The sequence below is a fragment of the Bos indicus x Bos taurus genome, chromosome 20 (assembly GCF_003369695.1).
Source record: "Bos indicus x Bos taurus breed Angus x Brahman F1 hybrid chromosome 20, Bos_hybrid_MaternalHap_v2.0, whole genome shotgun sequence".
NCBI lineage: Eukaryota > Metazoa > Chordata > Mammalia > Artiodactyla > Bovidae > Bos > Bos indicus x Bos taurus.
In genome coordinates, this window is record NC_040095.1 from 19,856,754 (window position 1) to 19,870,141 (window position 13,388).

The 13,388-nt window shown below is 38.0% G+C and overlaps 1 protein-coding gene and 1 non-coding gene across 7 annotated transcripts in view; both read left to right on the top strand.

Moving 5' to 3' along the window:
• Window positions 1–13,388, top strand: part of PDE4D (phosphodiesterase 4D) — a 1,572,172-nt gene that overhangs the window by 1,270,959 nt on the left and 287,825 nt on the right. The window lies entirely within an intron of this gene.
• On the top strand, window positions 3,003–3,074 carry TRNAC-GCA. Its single transcript has one exon. It is a non-coding gene; the product is annotated as a tRNA-Cys (tRNA).

A 13,388-nucleotide genomic window follows, 5' to 3' on the forward strand; every position in this document is an offset into this window, starting at 1 on the left:
CACATCTATTTATATTTATATTTTTCTTTTTCTTTTCGGGTTTTACATAATTTATTTATTATTATTATTTTTTTTATTGAAATGAATCCGCCACAGGTATACATGTGTTTTATTTTTTTTTTTTTATATTATTTTTAAACTTTACAAAATTGTATTAGTTTTGCCAAATATCAAAATGAATCCGCCACAGGTATTCCCCATCCTGAACCCTCCTCCCTCCTCCCTCCCCATACCATCCCTCTGGGTCCTCCCAGTGCACTAGCCCCAAGCATCCAGTATCGTGCATCGAACCTGGACTGCAACTCGTTTCATACATGATATTATACATGTTTCAATGCCATTCTCCCAAATCTTCCCACCCTCTCCCTCTCCAACAGAGTCCATAAGACTGTTCTATACATCACACATGTGTGTATATGTGTACACACACACACACATATATATATATAGATGTTTACTTGATTAACAAAAAAAGCAGCCCTTCGGCTCCCTGTACCTCGGTACATACTTGCCCCCGACAATTCAGTAGGATGGTGTCCTCTCAACCCCCACCCCTAACCCCTTTCCTTTCAGAAACCAAAACCTACTTCATCCTCTTAAGAACTGACTTCCCACTAGAGAGACCAAGTAAATATTCCTTTTTCAGATGATTTTATTTCGTTCTGTGCTTGAGAATACTTTCTTTTGGGAGAATCATCTTTTGCCTTTACTATCTTAATGCTACTTATGTAAATCTTGTTTGTTCCATTGCCCCCTTTTTTCTAAGACTGTCTATTTTCTCTTTGGATGCTTCCGGACAGTTTGCTAATTGCCTTTTGCAAGAACCCAGCGCTTCAGATTACTATTCTTTGGCTTTTTTCCTGTTTCTTTCCAACCACTACCATAAAAAACAATCCACATGAACTTACAGCCCTGACTGAATCCCTTTGAGATACTCACATTTTAAAAGAGGATTTCATGACAAACTCCTAGTGATATTATATATCCTTCCTCCTGGTTCATCTGCTTAAATAACAAGCCCTTTACTTACAGTTAAAATTCTATTAATTTCTAAAAACAAGATAAAAATAATCTTGAAATTGATCTGTTTCCTTATTATATAATATTTTAAATATATATAAAGTATTATATAATAAGGATATATACTAGGTTGTTTTTATTTTTTCAATAGGTATATTTATTGACTACCTACTCTGTGCCAGGTTCTAAAAGAATTTAATTGTGGTATTAATCCTTTTGCATTCCTTTAAATGTCTGCTAGAAATTGAGAAAAACATGATCTATATGTTTTCTTATGCTCATACAGTTAATAAAACTAGCAAAATCATTTATTTTGCCTTTCTGTTTCAGTCATTTTGGTAGTAATAGTTCATCTTTAAATTCTCTGTGAGAAAACAAAGAGGCAGTTACATATCCATAAATATTTTAATTTCACATGTCTTCAATTTAGAAATAGTCAGCAGTTATACATTATAATAAAATTATGATTCTGTAGCATTTTACCACTTACAAATATATCCCAGAGATAGTTCTCATTAATCTAACCAAGACTTATATAATTCAATTTAAATGAAAAATAATTATCCTTACAAATATAAATATAGAAAACTTTGATCAATAAAACTGGACTTTGTTCTTTTCTGCTGTTCATTATTTGGCATATACTTGTGATATTTAAGATTGTTCATTGTGTAATCTGGTGGGGAGAAGATGCTATTGTCTAAGATATGCCTGTGAGTCTTTTTATAAAGTAAGTTTTGAAGCAGATTATTAAATATGTAAAATTTTTACTTAGGTTTATAGACATAGAAAATAAGCCCGGAAGGGTGTTTTCCAAGCCTTTAGTAGTGGTTACCTTCTAGGGTAAAAATGGCCAGAATGGAGGCAGGGTGGTTTTCATTCTTCTGAATATATATTCTTTTACTATATGATATGCACTTTTTCATCAAGGAATTATGATACATGATTTTAAATATATTAAAAATATAACTACCATGTGCATTAGCAAACTCATCTTTGTATGTGTAGCCATCTGTATATCTGGTAAACAATAATTGGCTCAGTGTCCAAAATACGGCAAATAAGCATTTCAGTAGTGAGCAGATATAACTTTCTAAAAAACATTGCTTCTCAGATCAATAAATGATTGTTCTTTTCTATTAACTCTATTCTCCTAAAGTTATGAGTTCAGGCTAACTGAGAATTCTTATTTTGGCTTCATGATTATAGTAAAACTACTAACTTTTCTAATTGAAAATAAAAAGATGTAATGACAATAATATTTTGGAGGGAAAATTAGTTTTAACCCCTGGTATCCTAACCTCAACTATTCTCATTTTTTTTTTCACTTAACTTACATATCTTGAACTGTTGTAAATATTAGTTCTCTGCTCCACTTCATCATGCATTTTTCTAATAATAATATTTCTAGCTTTCATTTTATCGAGTGTCTCTTATAAATGAGAACTCTGTGGAAAATTTTAAATATAGTATCCTGTTTAGTTCTTATAATAATGTTGAAAGGAAGGAGTTGTTAATCCCTATTTTACAGATGAAGAAATGAACCTAAGAGATAAAATAATTTGAACAAGGCACTTTAACTGCTAGGGAGTGCTGAGGTTCAATCCCATGCCTCTCTGCTTCAGAGGCAGTGCTCTTTTTCTTTGGGCTTCCCTGGTAGCTCAGTAGGTAAAGAATTGCCTGCAATGCAGGAGACCTGAGATTCCCTGGAGAAGGACATGGCTAACCAGTCCAGGATTCTTGCCTGGAAAATCCCGTGGATGGAAGAGTCTGGCGGGCTACAGTCTACAGGGTTGCAAAGTGTCGGACGTAACTGAGCGACTAAATCACTACCACCACTATTTTTATAAGTATCACTTTTGATGACTGTCAAATTATCTATCTTGTGAATATAGCAAATGCACTAAAATATTTGGTAGCTATTGGGTGACTGAAAAGATAAGTTGGAAGTTGACCTTCTGGGGTATGATAGGCCATAAAGTTCCCTGATAGCTCAGTTGGTAGAGAACCCGCCTGCAATGCAGGAGACCCCGGTTCGATTCCTGGGTGGGGAAGATCTGCTGGAGAAGGGATAGGCTACCCACTCCAGTATTCTTGGGCTTCCCTTGTGGCTCAGCTAGTAAAGAATCCACCTGCAATGCGGGAGACCTGGTTTCGATCCCTGGGTTGGGAATATCCCCTGGAGAAAGGAAAGCCTACTCACTCCAGTATTCTGGCCTGGGGAATTCCATGGACTGTATGGTCCATGGGGTCACAAAGAGTCGGGCACTACTGAGCGACTTTCACTTTCAAAGTTTAAGGCTGATGTTGAGCATTGAAAAATAACTATTTGAAAGGGTTTTGTGATTCAGAGAAGGCAATGGCACCCCACTCCAGTACTCTTGCCTGGAAAATTCCATGGATGGAGGAGCCTGGTAGGCTGCAGTCCATGGGGTCGCGAAGAGTCGGACACGACTGAGCGACTTCACTCTCACTTTTCATTTTCAAGCATTGGAGAAGGAAATGGCAACCCACTCCAGTGTTCTTGCCTGGAGAATCCCAGGGACAGGGGAATCTGGTGGGCTTCCATCTATGGGGTCGCAGAGTCGGACACGACTGAAGCGACTTAACAGCAGCGGCAGTAACAAATAAAGTTATCTATTCCCTATTGTAGGAAAATAAAGAGCAAAAGTCAGTGCTTCTCAGTTCTAATAGATCATCTTTCCAATTTTGTTAGAAAGTCTTACTTTGTTCTCTGTAAGATCTGTAAGGCGTCAGGTAAGAAACCAGTTCTCAAACTTTGTATGAAGTTTCATAATGTTTTAACTCAGCTTTGAAAAAGGTACAAAATCTTCCTTCCTGTATCTTTTATCTTACAAGGTTTTGCAAATGGGAAAACAAATGGAACTTGTGTAATTTCTGCCTGTCCAGTTATACAATGTGACTGGACTTAGAGAAGTGACTATTTTCAAAATTGGTTCAGAGCTTTGAACCTGCAATAAATCTTTTTGATCCTATTTTCTAAGTTTGTATCACATCTGGTGATATAGACCTAGAGATAATCCCAGATCTAGAGATAAGCAGCTTTTAGGAAAAGTGGTTAAAATAGCTTGAATATTATTTAAAACATTAAAAAAAAAAATATATATATATATATATATATATGTATATTTTAATGCCAGGGAAGGACAGAGTGGATCACAAATACTCTTTAAAGTCTTAAATTATGAAATTCTAATTCTCAAATCTCTAAATGCCTTGCTCTGTGGTCAAGTTTGGACTAAACTAGGAAGTCTTTTAGAAGAATGGAGAATATAGAAAATTCCAGAACCTGTGGATGCAGTTCTTAGCATAACAGAGGAAATATGAATGTTACGCCTTTATTATCTACCTTCAACCTTCCTAGGCAGTTGGCTCTCGTAGGAGCACCCTGGGTGATAGGTGAGGATGTGAATTGGGGAAGCTAAACTAAGATGCTCTTCAGAATAACAGTGAGAAACAATAAGGGGAAGATTATGGGAAAGATCTGAAGAAGTGTCTAGAGAAATAAGAGGAAGGTCAGAGGGGAGGCTGGAAGGACTTCAGCCCATTCTGAACCAGACACTCGCCATCTGGCACCCTGCCCTGTTTAATCACACTGCCACCTTCCGATAGCAGCTGTAGTAATGAACTTGCGTGTAGCAATGGTTTTTATTTATTTGTTTGTTTCTCCCCTTCATCTCAGGACTAAAAACTTCTGCCAGAGGATAAAGAAAGTCGACTTCAATCCTTTCCATTTCTCTGTTACATGAGGGAGAACAAGAAATTAGAAAACTAGAAACCAGGTGTAGAATATATGCACACTGAGGTGACAATTTCCGAAACTTCCTTACTGGTGAAGTTTTTGATGTTTTACAGCCCACACAGTTCAGACGTTTTGTTTATAGCTAATATTAATCTTCCTTGCTTAAATTTTAACCCGTTTCTTCCTAGTTATCAGGGTAGTGAATCAGTAGATAAGTAGATTCTCCTTTATGGAGTAAAGTGACTTTGTGGTCTTTTTTAATCTTATGTGCTCAATTGGCATCCAACTCTTCGTGACCTCACGAACTGTAGCCTGCCAGTTTCTTCTGTCCATGGGATTTTCCAGGCAAGAATACTGAGTGGGTTACCATTTCCTTCTCCATTTCATTTCATAGTGCAAAACGCTCATTTTGAATTGTAAAGGGGGTGGTACCAGTGTGACTTGTTAAAAGAAATGTTCTGTAAAACATAGTTTCAATGTGTAATTGTTTTCAGGCTTCATGCAAAAGAGTGTTCCCATTGTGTCTGAGTCTCTGTCCTGTTTAAAATACATTCAAGATGAGAAATTCAGCTTTCTAAAATGAATATGTATGAAATGTTCATGTATATATGGAATACAGAAAATAACAATTCCTAACATCTGTGATTTCACTTCATTGCAATGTGGTACAGAATTTCTTCTTTGTGTCAGGGGATTTATATGACTGAAACTGTTTTAGTTAGGATAAATTCCTGCAAAATGTGTCAACTTTTAACCAATGGCATTCTGGCAGGCAGGCAACCACTGCTGTGATGTTTCCTCTGCTATAGATGTGTCATAGAACAGCAGGTAACTCTGATTGGCAGCTGGATTACCAGCTAGCTGGGACAGTAGCCCCTAAGTCTACAGTGGTAACCAGAGTGGTGACCATTGTAATGATATGTGTGTGTGTGTTCGTGTTCAGTTATGTCTGACTCTTTGTGACCCCATGGACTGTAGCCCACCAGGCTCCTTTGTTGATGGGATTCACCCTGCAAGAGTGCTGGAGTGGGTTGCCATTTCCTCCTCCAGAGGATCTCCCCAACCCAGGGATCAAACCCACATAACAGATATACAATATTGAGAACCTGCTGTTGGTCAGACACTGGACTTGGTGCTGTACATGATTTAGTTAATTTTATCTTCATAATTAAAGGAGATAAAACTCGTAAATCACAGTGCTGAAGAAAACATGGTCTAATTCTAAACCCCATGTTTTTTGTGGTGATGATATTGTTTTTGTTTTATTCAGTTTTCTCCACTGTCTCCACTGCTTTGGTCACTCATGATTCTGCCTCCTAGTATTGCAAAAGTGGTCAGTAGGCTGCTGGTCTATGCCTTTCCTTTCTGTCCTAGATTATTTCAAGGTTCTCTTTTTAACCATGTACAGCTCAAGAACAAATACCTTTTGTATTTGTCTGCCTTCTTTCTCAAGGTGTGCACACAAGTCTTCCACCATGGACCATAGAGATGGATGGAGACGTGGAAGGTGGACTTTGGCCCAGCTTCATTCTCTAGAAATCTAGCTAGTTCTTGATGCATTCAGTTTATTGACCCTCTCCCCCAATCTGACTATAAATTGCAGTTTTCTTCCTCTCTGGCATTTGACCAGCGAGTAGAACCATAAACTCTTGGAAATGAATAGGACCACAGAAAATAACCTATAATCTAATTCTCCCCACCCTGACCCCATTTTTGGAACTGGAAAAGTTTTGCTGGTCTTTAACTTCCAGTCAAATAAGGTCAAGAAAATGGTTAGAAACAATGTCAGTGTTTTTGTGGCAACAGATTTTATTGGAGAAATATTTTTCTTAAAATTCAAACACAAAGTTTGAAGTCAAATAGAGAGCTAAAACTTTGTCAGGTAAATTCGTGAAAGTATTTCCATTTATAATTTGTATGGTTCAGTTCAGTTCAGTCGCTCAGTCATGTCTGACTCTTTGCAACCCCATGAATCACAGCACACCAGGCCTTCCTGTCTATCACCAACTCCCAGAGTTCACCCAGACTCATGTCCATCGAGTCAGTGATGCCATCCAGCCATCTCATCCTCTGTCGTCCCCTTCTTCTCCCACCTCCAATCCCTCCCAGCATCAGAGTCTATTCCAATGAGTCAACTCTTCGCATGAGGTGGCCAAAGTACTGGAGTTTCAACTTTAGCATCATTCCCTCCAAAGAAATCCCAGGGCTGATCTCCTTCAGAATGGACTGGTTGGATCTCCTTGCAGTCCAAGGGACTCTCAAGAGTCTTCTCCAACACTACAGTTCAAAAGCATCAATTCTTTGGCGCTCAGCTTTCTTCACAGTCCAACTCTCATATCCATACATGACTACTGGAAAAACCATAGCCTTGACTAGACGGACCTTTGTTGGCAAAGTCATGTCTCTGCTTTTGAATATGCTATCTAGGTTGGTCATAACTTTTCTTCCAAGGACTAAGAATCTTTTAATTTCATGGCTGCAATCACCATCTGCAGTGATTTTGGAGCCCAAAAAATAAAGTCTGACATTGTTTCTAATGTTTCCCCATCTATTTACCATGAAGTGATGGGACCAGATGCCATGATCTTCATTTTCTGAATGTTGAGCTTTAAGCCAACTTTTTCACTCTCCACTTTCACTTTCATCAAGAGGCTTTTTAGTTCCTCTTCACTTTCTGCCATAAGGGTGGTGTCATCTGCATATCTAAGGTTATTGTATGGTACTTAAATGTAATTCTTAAACTTATGTCTGTGAAGTTAGCTAATATCATGATAATTCTGTCACAACTTCAAAGTTGGATTGAAGGAATATTTATGGAGAGGTATGGAGGTTGAGGTCTCCATGATCTCCTGAAGGAAATTCAAGACAGTGCTTTGTCCAAAGACCTTCGCAGGTAACTAAACTCTGATCAGTAACATTTTTTGGAAGTCACATCGCTTATTAAATTGCCAAAATTCATGTCTTGAAATTGTAACTTTACTCTTCTCTCTTCTCCAAAACATAGTCTCACTGAAGTAAAAATCATGGTAATTGCTATTTACTGAGTGCTTCTGTGACAGATATCAGGCTGTGTGTTTGAAAAGAATTACTCCATCAAGTCTCATTATAAATCCTGTGAGGCACACATTATTATTATTCCTCATTTTCTAGAATAGTGAGGAAAACTTACCTGAGATTGCATGGTAAATAAGAGAATTTCATGGATTCACATACTTTTAAAAATTATTAAATGCTATTATTTTTTTTTTGGCCACACTGTGTAGCATGTAGGATCTTAGTCCCCTGACCAGGGATCGAACCTGTATCCCCTGACTTGGAAGTGCCAGGGAATTCCCGTAATGTTACCTTTAGTAATGCTATATATGTAAATATGTCAGATAAGTTAATTAACTTAATTAAAATTAATTAAAGTCCTTAGCACAGTAGCTGCTTCTTTGTATCAGGAAATGTTAGCTTGTATTATGCATTTTTCAAGTTTGTATATTATTGGGACTTTTTAAATCAAGAACTATAAGGTGAAACTGATTCAGTCTATAAGAGCTTATTTTCTGTGAGACAGTCTTCTTGGGACACCTCAAACTGAGTCTTTATACAAAGCTAGGGGTTCTGGATAAATCACACTGTGCTTCAAAGATCTATTCAGGTGGGTCAAAGAATAAATGATATAGAGAAGGTAGCAGAGAAAGAAGTGATCAGTTGGAAGCTAAGATGCTTCTGATTTAGTTATTTAAAAATAGGTCAGAATCCTCTAGGACAGCAGTCCCAGGCAGTGGGTTAATCTCACAGGAAGGGCTTGTTGTTTTTCAGTCAGTAAGTCTGACTCTCTGTGACCCCATGGGCTGCAACACACCAGGCTGCTCTGTCCTCCGCTGTCTCCTAGAGTTTGCTCAAACTCCTGTCCATTGAGTCGGCGATCGATGCTTTGTAACCATCTCATCCTCTGCTGCCCACTTTTTGTTTTGCCTTCAGTCTTTCCCAGCATCAGCATCTTTTCCAGTGAGTTGGCTCTTCACATCAGGTGGCCAAAGTATCAGGAGTTTCAGCTTCAGCCTCAGTCCTTCTAATGAATATTCAGGGTTGATTTCCTTTAGGATTGACTGGTTTGATTTCCTTGCAGTCCAAAGGACTCTCAAGAGTTCTCCAGCACCACAGTTCAGAAGCATCAATTCTTCATTGCTCAGCCTTTTTTATAGTCCAACTCTCACATCCATACATGATTACTGGAAAAACCATAGCTTTGACTATGCAGACCTTTGTTGGCAAAGTGATATCTCTTATTTTTTTCATATGCTGTCTAGGTTTGTCATAGCTTACCTTCCAAGGAGCAAGCATCTTTTAATTTGACGGCTGCAGTCACCATCTGCAGTGATTTTGGAGACCAAGAAAATCAAATCTATCACTGTTTCCAGTTTTTCCGCATCTGTTTTCCGCCATGAAGTGATGGGATGGGATGCAATGATTGTTTTTGTTTGTTTTTTTTTAATGCTGAATTTCAAGCCAGCTTTATCACTCTTCTCTTTTGCCCTCATCAAGTGGCTCTGTAGTTCTTCACTTTCTGCCACCTGGTGGTTCAGTCTTACTGTACCTCACTGCCAGGCCTTCCCTGTCTTTCCAGATGCCCTGCTCCTCTAGTCCTGACATGCCTTCTGGGTTGTGTAATATACAGATTGTTATCTCCATAGCCTGAGTCTCCTCATCCTTAGCAGGTCCCAGACTGGGTAGGACTCCTGTTTATTTTTACTCTGCCATTCGAGCATAGCACAAGCCTCTTTCTCCATCTAGAAAGACAACATGCACAAAAGGGGATTTGGTTTGATCAGTTCCTGTGGCCCAGAGTATAGTTTCAGGATGAGCTGAAGAGCATAGAGGCTGGAAATGTAGAAAATGCAGTGGTTTAGTGAGAGCAGCCAATTAGTGTTCCATTGTCTCTGCTCTGTACTTATTTTATTATGAGTAGGTACCAATAAAAAAATGTGGAAAAGCTTTACTTTGTTATAATTAGCAACTGTTCTTTGGGCTAAAAGGTGTGATTGAGGGTGGGGCTCACCACCTTGAGGGAAAAAATTGGGTCACTAAAGATTCCCTGAATCTCTGCCTGAGAAAAATAGTTCCGATTGTTTGTCTGAGTCCTGTTGTTAAAATTGCGTCTAATTGTATATGAATCAGAAAGTGTTTCCATGGTAATGTAAAACACAAAAATATCAGCAGATTTACTGTTAGCAAACATCCCTTTGTAAGTGTTTTTATAATCGGGAAAATCACTTTACATACATAGCCGTGGAATTATACCCTGACTTAGAAATACACATAAAATGTGTCCTTAATTGTAATGTCTTTTTCATGTAAGTAACAAAGGAAATAGACAATCCTCTTTGTTTAAAACCAAGATTGCTAATCATTTTCATCTGTGGCCCATAGTATGGCCACGTGGAAGAATACTGGGAGCTGCACTGAGATTCAGAAAAAGTGCTGCCAACTTTTTTTGCCAACTTTTGCCACCAAAGAGAAGAGGGATATCATGGGGCTGCTTGGCGTTTTAGGTGGCCCTGATGGTCTCAAAATAATTCTTTACATTTTAACTCTGCCATTAAATTTGCACAAAAATTAAGTTGTAGCAAAAGCAGTATTTATATATCCATACAAATCTGTGTGTGTATATTTTAGAAGCTTCGACATGTTTTTGTCATTTGTCACCTATGAAGAATATGTGTACATGTCATAAACCATAACTACTCTTTTTGGATGTTGCAAACTAGAAAAAAAAAGAAAAATTAGTAATTCCTATTATCAGTGGCCACCCTTATAATCACCACCCTGATTAAAAATAATGCTACCAGCAACTCTAAAGCCACCTTTGTGGCCCTTTTAGCTACTGCCCACCAGCACGAAGTGTAACATCTATCCTGATTTCAAAAAAAAATCACAGAATACTATTTTCTACTTCTGAGTTTTATATAAAATGAATGGATACAGTTGGTACTGTTTTGTGGCTGGTGGGTTTTATTTTCCCTGCCAATTGATGTTTGAGAGTGTATCCCATGTTGATGCAGTTGTGTGTAGTCCATTCATTTCTCACTGATATACAGTGAAGCAAATTTTTGTTTGAAATATAAATTCAGGGTAAAAATACGCTAATTGTTTAGGTCACAGTTTGGTGTTTAGAACTATCAGTTCAGTTCAAAACTGTTGTCAATTTGTAGTAATCATTGGAATACGATTTCACGTGCAAGCTGTTGTTTAGATTCACTCTCAATGGGCATTTCTTCTGGGAAGCTCTCCTGGCCTTCCCATTCAGAATTAAGATGTTCTTCCCTGTGTTCAGGAGACCTGGTCCATTCTCTAGCAAAGCACTTGTCGCATGGCAACAACTGACGCTGTCTTGCCTGCCTGTCCTCAGGGACTGTGAATGGGTTGTAGGGTAGACTGGGTGTTTTCATCTTTGTACCTGGGTACCCAGCGCGGTGCCTATCCCAACAGCAGGATTGTGCGTCTGTCTGTTGCATGCAGAGAGAACAAGGAGTGTGTTACACCACCTGGAAAATGTCCCAATCTGTATTTATGTTTAAATTTATTTTAATAGATGGTGCTCTGCTAAGATTTGTACTGAATTGTGAAGGCAGAATTACTCTCTGTGGCGAAGAATTGTAAAGTATCAGATCAGAGAGGATGTTTGCCTGTTTTCCTGTGGGTTTTGCCCTTAGTTTCCCAACTTCATTGGTAATTCCAGTCTCAACACTTCTCCTTATTCCCTCATGAGTCTCCTGTCTATTAATTGAATCCACCTTCCCAGTTTTCCTCAACATTTCTCTTTGCCTGAGTGACCCATCTCAGGACCATCAACTAACCATGAATGGCGTGTGCAGATGCTGATGTATTCTGTACACATTCATCTCCCAGTTGACATACAGTTGACTTTCTCTAGAAGTGAAGTGAAGTCTCTCAGTCGTGTCCGACTCTTTGCCACCTCATGGACTGTAGCCCACCAGGCTCCTCTGTCCATGGGATTTTTCCAGGCATGAATTACTGGAGTGGGTTGCCATTTCCTTCTCAAGGGGATCTTCCCAACCCAGGGATCGAAGCCAGGTCTCCTGCATTGTAGGCAGACGCTTTACCGTCTGGGCTACTTTCTCTAACTCTTTATCAGTTTGGTGTTCTCTTCATCTGAGAGACCTATTTGGGGCAAGAACGACAACCACTGCTTCAGGCTCACTGCAGCTTCATTGTCAGCCTTTTGAAGCAAAACATAGCCACCCCATCAGACAGACTCCATGGCTGGGATGTTAAGTCAGGGACCAAGTGTGGCCTAGAGCCCTAACCTCTGGCCTCCGAAGTCTGGGTGAGCATTCCTTCCTGGATTGTGCACTTTCCCCACTATTAAGTTGCTTTTAGCTTTACCACATTTCTAGACTTACGTTTTTCAGAATACTAAGAAATTAAGTCTTAATCCTTTGTAATTGAGGATTGGTTTTTAGTGTGGTACAAGATCATTTTCTAGCCACTTGACCATGAAATCTGATTCTATAGCTTAAAATGTACTGTTCTTAAAGAAGAGTTTTGTTTCTGTAGCACTTTTATTAGTTGTAAAAATAAAGGTATATTTTTCATTGCTTCACTTAACAATGTTTATTAACTCAGTTCTGCTCCAGGCACCCTGATGGGTCTTAGAGAGATATTAGCCCTCACCTTCATAAAATTCCCAATCCAGTGACTTTCTAAAGTATTCCTGTGAGGTAGAAGATTTCTACTTTTACAGTTTTCTATATCCCTAGGATTTTTTTTTGCTTTTATTATAAAAATACATTTATAGTTTAAAAGTGAGTGGTTGGGTTGCTCTCAAAAATCCAGCAGTGAACAGAATAATTTAAAAACCTGACTACTTGAATTTAGGGTGTGGTAATATGAAATAAATCTGGGATATTTGATTTTTTTAAAACCAAAATATTTTCCCTGAGATTAGAGGAATATGTTCATTCTAGGTAAATTGCTTATTTAATCACCTCCTAACAAGGCTATGTCAGCCAAATTAAATGTTTAAGTTCATTTTATTTAAATAAGCTTTAGAACCAGCAGATTTCTCTCTTATTTAGATGAATTTAGCATTTAATTTTTCAAAGAGAGAGCATATAAACTAGGAAATTTTAATGTATATAGAGAAAGAGAACATGAGAAGGAAAATCAGATAAATAGAAAAAAATGAAGTTTAAACAAAAATAACTCATATTGACATTTGACATAATTTGTCTTATTACCAAAATTTCTGTCTTCACAGGAAATGTGCAGGAGATTCGTTTTTATAGTACCTAGTTAATTTTTTTTTAAATTTTTGAGGACTCTGTTTCACATTAGTGAAAATGAAGGCAAATAAGTTTTTCCTTTCCACAAATGGCCACTACTGGTTTGCTTGCCAGCACTGAGTAAAATAAACTAATTTTACTATTACCATGGTGGAGCGCAGTTATATTCCTTTAAACATCTTGCATAATCCATGGCTTTAACTGCATTAATCTAAATAAGGTCATTTCATCAAATAGAGATCTAATAAGAGCTTTGGAAAGAACTATCAGAGACCAGATTCCATTTAGAAATCAGATGAAAATGGCATTCA